Source organism: Brassica oleracea, chromosome C5 (genome assembly GCF_000695525.1).
Source record: "Brassica oleracea var. oleracea cultivar TO1000 chromosome C5, BOL, whole genome shotgun sequence".
In the NCBI taxonomy this organism is placed as follows: Eukaryota; Viridiplantae; Streptophyta; class Magnoliopsida; order Brassicales; family Brassicaceae; genus Brassica; species Brassica oleracea.
Window position 1 is genome coordinate 22,356,748 of NC_027752.1, and position 9,665 is coordinate 22,366,412.

The window sequence follows — 9,665 nt, forward strand, 5'->3', positions numbered from 1 at the left end:
CAAGGTAAGAGCCTGGGCTACGAGAGCTGTCGGTGAGATTCCTAGTTCTAAAACCCTAAGACTGCAAGACCTAATTGAGTCGCAGCTCGAATAACAAAAACGGAAAGTTGCCCAAAATTACTCTAAGTGCTGAGTTTGCTCTGAAAATTTTTTTCTCTTGTGCCTCTCGCCTAGGACTCCTTATATACTCCTCCAAGGTCAGTTTTAGCTTTTCCCTTCATGCCCTTAAGCCGTCTTAAGTGAAAAATGGAGATATTCCATTTTTTCCGACCTTCATGTTTATCCGTGGAAACTTAACATTTTTTCCTGCGGAAACTTATCTTTATATTTGTTTTCATAAAATAAAAACATAAACCGCCATAGCATCTATGAGCTCATTCTTAAAGAATCATAAGTGGGCTTGTAGTCCCGTTTTAGACCTCGTTGGGCCACCTTTCGACATAAAACGTTTGTTACGACTTTCTTTTCGACAAAAACAAGTTCTCGCGGTTTTTATCGTAAAGTTTCAACAGTAACTTTGATCGGAATGATGTGAGAAATGATAAGGCTGCGGTACATGGGAGCTAGCATTAAGGAACAGACGATAATGCATGGACTTGGGTCGTACCCGTTGATCAATGTCCGAGACAGTTCGGTCGCTACGTAGCAACCTGATCCGTGCTAGATCGGTCGCTACGTAGCGACCGAACGAAAGGTTTGGTCGGTCGCTACGTAGAGACCGACTCGTTCCCGGGTCGGTCGCTACGTAACGACCGACCGAGTGGCTTGGTCGGTCGCTACGTAGCGACCGAGTGAATGACTTGGTTGGTCGCTACGTAGCGACCGACCGAGTGGCTTGATTGGTCGTTACGTAGCGACCGACCGAGTGGCTTGGTTGGTCGCTACGTAGCGACGGACCGAGTGGCTTNNNNGCGACGGACCGAGTGGCTTGGTTGGTCGCTACGTAGAGACCGGCTTGTTCGCGGACTGGTCGCTACGTGGCGACCTTGTTTGGATCCTTTTCTGACGTTTTATGAACGTGTTCTTGGACTATGGGTGTTTAGTTTCGATGAATCAACCGAGATTAGTGCAAGATTTCACCGCAAAGTTCTTCGTAAAGATTTCTTTACGAAGATTACTTTTCGTAAAAGGGTTCATAGTGATTTTTACGGATATTTGGATGTTAACTTCGTCGTGTCTGTTTTTTACCCCAACAAACGCAAATTCGGAATAAAAATATTTCTTGCTCTCTTTTCGATTCCATATATTTATTTGTCGTCTAAACTTTGTGTTCTTATTGCTTCGCGTGTGGTTTAGCAGATATCTGGGACCTCTGGGAAATTAGGGTTTTCCTATCTTTCCTAATTTAAACGATCGACAGTGCGAATTTCGGTTCCCACAGCTACTAGTGCAAATGTCTCAATGTAATCTTCTCCATAGGTTTGAGTGAAGCCTCTTGCTACTAGTCTGTCTTCTTCCTATCAATCTGCCCATTGGCTAAGTATTTGATTGTGGAGATCCATCTACTAGATACAGTTTTCTTTCCCTTTGGGAGCTCACTCTCATACCATGTATCATTCTTTATCATAGCTCCTGCCTCAGCTCCCACTGATTCTTTCCATTCCTTGTCTAGCATTGCCTCTTCATAGCTTCTCGGAACATAACTCTCATCCAAGTTCACCATAAAGGCATAGTATTCTTCATGGTATTGAGCAAAGGAGCACACGACCTGAGAGGGATGCTCCACAGCATGGGCATTGTAGTACACTCTCGTGTTTACCCAGCTAGAAGGATCCTTCCTTAGCCTTGTACTTCTCCTCAATACTGGTTGAAGAGCCGATTCATGGACACTCGGCTCTTGTTCTTCAGATGAAGTTTGTACTTTTGTTTCACCTTCTCTTTGGCTTTGATCACCTAGATTATGAGAGCATGGGTTACTTTCTTCTCCTTCTTCACTCAAGCCGACTCCATCTTGACCACTTTCTTGAGGTTCAGGCTCATTTCCCCCCTCATGATCAAGTTGAAGTGTTTTAACAGCTCCAATAGGTGTGTAAGAGCTCTCTTGTTGGCCTCCACCACCAGTGTTCTGATCCTGGGTCATCTTGATTCCTAGCCCTCCAAAATCATCCTTAAGGATCCTGCCTTATCTGATGTGAGATCCCTCAAATCCTCTTGATTCTTTTCCTCATAAAACCCTCTTGCTTCAATAAACTTCACATCTCTAAAGACTAGCACCCTTCTAGCTTCTGGATCATAACACTTGTATCCTTTTTGAGTTGTAGAGTAGCCTATGAACATTGTCTTTGTACTCCTTGCCTCTAGCTTGTTCCTCATCTCTCCTAGTACTAGAACGTAGCATAGACATCCAAATACTCTCATGTACTCCAATGATGGCTTATGCTTGTTTAGAACTTCAAATGGTGCTTAATCTCTCAACACCTTTGTGGGAATCCAGTTGATGAGATAACAAGCAGTGGTAACAGCATCACTCCAGAACCTCTTAGGTACGTTGGCTTGGAACATTAGAGACCTAGCAACCTCCATGGTGAGCTAGATGTTGTTTGAACGCATAGCTTGTGTACTCTCCTCCATTATCTGATCTCAAAATTTTATTCTTAGCATGATAATGATTAGTCACATAAACTTGAAAGTTCTTAAATGCATCTATCACTCTATCTTTTTGTTGAAATCAAAGTTAACCAGGTGTATTTGGATTTTTCATCAATGAATGTGACAAAGTACTTATGATTTTCTATATATAAACAGGGAGCAGTCCAAACATCAGTGTGAATCAAATCAAAGCAATTATCATAAACAGTAGTTGTTCTTGGAAAAACAGTTTTACAATGCTTGCCTAAAATACAAGCTTCACAATCCTTATTCTCAAAACAACACATGGTAACATCAAGTTCAAATCTCTATCATGGAGATGTCCTAATCTAACATGCCACAATGCATTCTTATTTAAACTAGAAGCAGAGGTAAATGAGCAGTTATAATTGGAAACATGATCAAGTTCTTCCAGCAAATACAGATCTCCTTTGGTAATTCTTTTTCCAATCAATTGGCTGCTCTCAATATCTTGAAACTTCACATCATTAGGACTGAATATAACATTGCAATTTAAATCAGTGGTGCATTTCTTAACAGATAGCAAATTTGAAGTAAATTCAGGCATATAGAAAGCTCTAGTGCTCTTGTCAAACAGTTTCAAGTATCATATTACCCTAATAGGTATCTTATCACCATTTGCAATCATAACATGTCCATTAGTTGGTTCTATCTTTAATGAGATTGGTGTCACTAATCATATGATGAGATTCACAAGAATCTACAATCAATGGCTTAGACATGTTACTAGCATTATGATATAGGATGCTTGGTGATCTATATGCATTGAACTTATGATCAGTCTTAGCAGTACTAGCAAAGTCATATCTTGTTCTAGCATCCCTAGCAATCCTAGTTTCATTTATCCTAGCAATATCAGCAACATTAGAAGAGATTTCTAGAGTCCTAGCAATCATTGATGCACCAAAAGAATACCCATGAATGTTATCATTATCCTTGAGCATTTTGATGAGGGCATCTATCTCTGATCTCCTAATGAAGTCCTGATCATTGCCTCGGATGCTAGGTGCTCGATTGTAGGTAACCAAGGCCTTGCCATCACCTTCACGACTCTCTCCTTCAGCTCCTCGGTTAGAAAGCCCGGCTCCGCTTGTTCCTTCAGACATGTGAGCTCTTGCCTCTCTCTCCTTCATGAAATTCGGCTCCAATTAGGCATGAAGGACAGACATCACCATCATATCCTCTTGCTGCCACTTATCAGCTTCACCTTCCGAGACAATCTCCTTGTCTCCTTCTTGGGTAATGAGCTTTGGAGCCTCACCAGATGTGATATGCTTCCATAACTTGCTTTCCACATCAGTCTTCACCATCCTAGACCACACTAGATAGTTACTCCCTTTGAAGGTAACATCAACCTTCATCTTCATACCACCATCCATCTTGAACAGCTTGACTTCTACAGCTTGAAAAAGATTAGAACCTGAACTGAGAACCCACACAGCTCTCAAAGACTAAACTTCTGGCTTGACTCTTTAAAGGAACCTCCAAAGAATCGCCCAACACTACACGAACACTTGCTGAATCAACCTTGAGGCTTGAACTTCAAAGAAACCTTCAAACACACTCATTTGATCTCTCAAAGCGTCAAGCTTGAATATTTAAGTGAAATAACCAAGAACTCATATTGAAATCAACTTGGCTCTGATACCATATGACTTTTGATGATAGTAATAGATAATCTGAGTTTAGAAGAGAATATTGATGACAGTAATAGATAATCTGAGTTTAGAAGAGAATAGAGAAGAGATTAAGATAGAATGAGAGATTAAGAGACTAATAGAGAATTATTGTGAAATGAGTAAGGAGAATAATTGTTTAGAACTCTCTAAAAACTTTATTAAGAGATGAGGTTACAATATATATAGTCTGAGTACATAGGGTTTTGAAAGCATAAAGATAAGAGAAGCATGTAGAGTCAATGGGACGAGGATTTGCCATTTGAATCAGTCCAATGAGCGGCCTCACACGCTTTGGCTTCTTGGCATCTCGGCCAAAGATGCTCTTCCTTTCCAGCTCTTGCTAGGCTGTTCAGGCTATCAAGGCGCGCCTCCCTTATCCTCTCCAACGTTCAGATAAAGTTAAGGCAGAGTGTAACTCTATCACGGTACAAACGAGTTACCTGGAGAATTACTCGCCCATTTTTACCTTGTACGGTCGTGTGTAAGGCCCACTCGTCCATACACCTCGCCCTATGTACACTTCGCCCATGTACACCTTTTCTTATGTGTACACCTCACCCGTGTACACCTCGCCTTATGTGTACACCTCGTCCTTCTTCTCTTCTTCTTCAATGCCTTCATATCCTCTTATGTCTTCTCTTCTATATATATTTGGACACTTCATCTCAACACTTTTGGTTAGGTTTGTTGCCAGAAGAATGATGTCGCGGCTATTGGCGTGTGTCGCCAGCTTTGGCAGTCGCATGTTTTGTCACGTTCTCCTTGTTGATTATCGCGCATGTATCTTCCCCCATTCAGATGAAGTTATTAGATCGAGGAATGGCGTCTTGAAGGGACGACGTCAGGTGCCTGTAGAGGTCATTGCAGAACTTTGAGTGGACATAGAGAGTGTTCATCAATGCGTCTACCGCAATGTTGTCGGGGACACTGACTTTAGAGACGACGGCTTTGTACTTCTCCATGAAGTCATAGAGGCTTTTTCCTTGGGACTGGGACAAGTTCCACAGGTTGGACGCGGTGGCCCCTTGAGGAAAGCGGTAGAAAGGTCGTGAAAACTGTTGATAGAGTTCTCAGATAACCGGGAAAACCAGTTGAGAGCCGGTCCTTTAAGGCTTTCGACAAAAAGCTGACAGAAGTCAGCGTCTTTTTCTTCGTCAGAAAAATTTTGCTCTCCCCATCGTTATGTTAACGAATTCACATGGTCGGTAGGGTCTGTATTGCCAACAAAAGACGGTAGGCGGAATTTTTCGGTTGTTTGGAGCCCTACATCGCTAATCAGCCGGGAGAAGGGAGTTCTAAGCGTCTCTGCGAGGACGCATTCGATTTGCGAGGCGGAAGTCATCATGCAGTGGATCTTGGAGTGAATATCCTAGAGTGAAAGATTGAGTTCGGCGATTTCTCAGATGGTTTCCAGATCTGGACCGTCTGGGGTGTGTACGGATCCGACAGTGACTGGGTTTCTGGTACTAATGGTTTCGTTTTTGGTGCCATCCGTACGGTCGGTGTTGAATAGTTGTATACGTATCGTTGTGGTTGGTGCGTCAATGTTTCCAGTCAGAGGAGCGAGGACATAAGTTAAAGCGGCGAGTTGTTCGGTCATCACCTTTTGAGCTGCGTCTTGCTGAGCGAATCGCTCCACGATGTTGTCGATGAAGGCTGATGCGGTCGGCGCAGCCTCGGCCGGAGTAGGCTCTTTGATGTGCCCCAGTCCTAGGATCTGTCCATTGAATCAGATCATAACGAGGTTCAGAACATCCGGAACAATGCAACTGAGGTTCAGTCCATCGATCGGGCCGGACAGACTGACCGGGCCGTGTATCGTCTTGACCCGTATTCATCCGGATTGGAACTTCAGCATAACCCGCGACTAGATGGCCAAATCAACCTTACTGAAGCTCGCCTTTTCCGTCCTGTTCGTCATGCTAAGTCCATCGGTCAAGTCAGAAGTGAAGTTGGTCGAGTGGAATCCCAATCCGACCATGGCCTCTCTCTCTTAAGTCGTTTAGGCCGAGCCGACGATCGTTCTGATGAACTGATCCGACACTTTGATCAGTTCATGAACTTTGAGGAGCCAAATCTTTCTAAGGCAAGACTCTTAAGGCTGTCTGATGACATAGCCTCCAATTGGCCAGGAACAGTCCATGAGAATCACCCGTCCGAACATGAAGACCGTACCGGCTGTGTACTGCTCCTTACCGTGGGACGTGCTGTCGGATGCACTGAATCTGGACAAGGGTAGCCGAAGGGTTCAAATCGACCAGTCAACATTATTTTCTGTGCTTTGACTAGATCTGGTCTTCTATCTATTTTCTATGTCTCTTTTTCATACATTTCTATTTAGTATCTTTGACTACAAGTTGTATAAGTATGAGAACACATCCATGAAATAAAGCAATCGATTTTCCGTATTCCTTTTTGAGTTTTCTCTCTTTGTTCTTTGCTTAGAACATCCTTGTTCTCTTGGTGAGGTTATCTCCGAGTGAATCCCTTTCTTTGAGCCGGACTTGTGTGTCATATCAAGCGGCCATTGAAACTTATGGTAGTATCATCGGGTCATCCGCAGCCCTTTGTGTCACTAAACAATCCATCAGTTCTCTATCTTTTAAGATCGAGTTCATATCATCAGATCCGGTTGAGTGTTCGTTCTTTAGGGTTCTTCAACTTGGTATCAGAGCCACTTTAGCTGGTTTGTTTTCTATCTTCTTTTCATCTTCTCATCTCGTCATCATTTTCTTTTCTTATTTCTTTTTGGATTCGGGCTGTTCTTTTACTCCCTTGTGATCGCCATTTAAAAAAAATCGATAAAAAAAAAAGAAGAGTAAAAGTTTGGCTTGAATCACTTCTGAAGAGAAATCCAGGGGAAGTGGTGGAAGAGAAACCCTGCTGGCTGAAGAGAAACCCAACCTTAGGACAGTTAAGGCGGATCCACACAAAAATATCTCTTCATCTTCCTTTCTCTTTTCTTTTTCCCACAAAATTTGTTTTGGGTTTTGATTGCTTAATCTTGACTGTCTATCATCCTTTGAACCAGTGAAAGAACTCTGTGTGATCACCTAAAAAAATCGAGAGCTAAACACTTTGTGAGTGTGAGGGTTTTTATTTGCTAACTTTTTATTAAGTATTTTCAGGATGATTGGATTTCACGGGAAATCGAATCTGGCTTCAACACCACAACAAGACCTTTTTTATCCCTTAAGAATCGCGTTTGAAAAAAAAAATCCAGACGATTTTTGGAGATAAGAAACAGTTTGTTTCTAATGGGTTTGATGTTGTGCAAAAACGAAGGAATAAACAAAACAGGTACGATGATGAGCAGCCGTGATGTGATTGACCTGAACGAAATTCAGACTTATGCTAGCTTGGAGAAGATGTTGCATAAGGCGATTCATGCTGTCCGGCAACTCAAAAAAAAGGGAAACACCTACACTTCATCAGCACCAAAACAAACAATGTAAGTCTTCTTATCTTTCAAATTTTGATTTGAAAACTAATAAGATTTCTTTTGATAAAAGCAAAGCTGTGAAACCCACAAGCAAGGTTCTTTCTACCAGGTGCTTCAAATGTCATAGGGTCGGTCATTATGCCAACAAGTGCCGAAAACAAAAACTGTTGGTGACTTTGGAGAACGCTGAAACCGAGCCAGAAAAGGAAGTATCTTTGTCCATCCAAAAGTCGGACCAAAATCAAAGTGAGTTTTGTGTGGATTATAATCCTTTTGCTTATAATCATTTTCCTTTTAATGATTCAGATTTGAGGACAGATCTTTTTGAAGAGGAAGGGAATGATACGCCCCGGTTCGAGGATCAGTCCATCGGAGCCAACCAGTGTGGAGATCAGGACGTTCAGCTCATTTCAACCAAGGTTCGTTCATCCGACCGTACCGATCAGACTGACCGAGCAGTCCCGCGTACGTCCCGATTGAAGCTCAGACAAGAAAAACGACCAGACGACCGAATCCCCTGAATTGGAGCTTGTCTTTCCTGTACTGTTTTGCATTCTAAGAACAACGGTAAAGACAGAACTGAATTCGAACGAGTGGATTTCAAGATAGACCGTGCAACTTCATCTCTGGCAAGTTCGGAATTTACTGGCTGGCGTACTGGCCCTGTCTGCAGGACATGCTTCAAGATACATTGAACCTGGACAAATATTCAAGCTGTCGTCCAGCTGTTGTCCAGCTGTTGTCCAGCCCATTTTCTATCATTTTCTATGTCTCTTTTTCATGTATTTCTTTTATTATCTTTGACTAGAGATTCCTATAAATATGTAATTTCTACAATGAATAAGATCAGTTCATTTTGGTTGTTTATTTTCGTTCTTCTTCTCTGAGTGAGAGAGTTCGTAGCTTGTTCATCGGTTTGTACCGGCTCGTTGATTTGGTGGTCAGCCAATCATCTTTTTGTGTCATTTGGTGGTTACAACACACCTTCATCGTTTCTTAGGTGGTTAGCCTTAAATCTTGGTATATCAAGAGCCATTCCGCATCTCTTGACGATCCATTCATTCCATTCCAGTCCCAGAAGTGCCATCTCCTTCTCGGTTCATATCAAACACCCGGCCAAAGCCATCCTTCCCGTTTTGGGCGTATCAACTAGGAGAGGACCTAAAAACCAAAACCAAGGTGATGTCAATCCATTTGCTAGAAATGATCGAGCTGATAATGGTTTGGGTGGATTGAAATTGAAAATTCCAAGTTTTGAGGGCAAGAATGAGCCGGATGCTTTTCTAGAATGGGAAAGAAAAATTAAACTTGTTTTCGATTGTCAAAATTTTTATGATCTTAGAAAGGTTAGGCTTGCGGCTTCCGAATTCTCTGGCTATGCTATTAATTGGTATGATCAAGTTGTGACTCACAGGAGGAGAGCAGGTGAAAGACCAGTTGATACTTGGGCCGAGCTCAACATGATCATGAGGAGACGCTTTGTTCCTGATCACTATCACCGCGATCTCCAACACAAATTTAGACGCTTGCTGCAAGGAACCAAGTCAGTTGAGGACTATCACCAAGAGATGGAGATCCTCATGATCAAGGCAGATGTGGATGAAACCCTAGACGCCACCATGGCTAGGTTTCTCACCGGTCTCAACTGTGACATCCAAGATCGTATGGAGCTTCAAGAGTACGACAACATGGAGCAGATGTTACACAAGGCTATTTTGATCGAACAGCAAGTCAAAAGAAAGGGCATCTCTAAACCGTCATTTGCTCCCAAACCCTCTTTTACATCCAAAGCCAGCAATCAAGACAAGGGTAAGTCTTCGACCACAATAAATAATGCTTTTAAGACTAATGCCCCTGCTCATGTTTATAGAGAAAAGAATGAGGAAACTTCAAAACGAACCCGAGACATTCAGTGCTTCAGATGTCATGGCCTT

The 9,665-nt window shown here is 42.4% G+C and overlaps 1 pseudogene; it reads left to right on the forward strand.

Annotated features, from left to right (window-relative positions):
- The first annotated feature begins 7,594 nt into the window (after positions 1-7,594).
- Positions 7,595-9,665, forward strand: part of LOC106344791 — a 5,550-nt pseudogene continuing 3,479 nt past the window's right edge.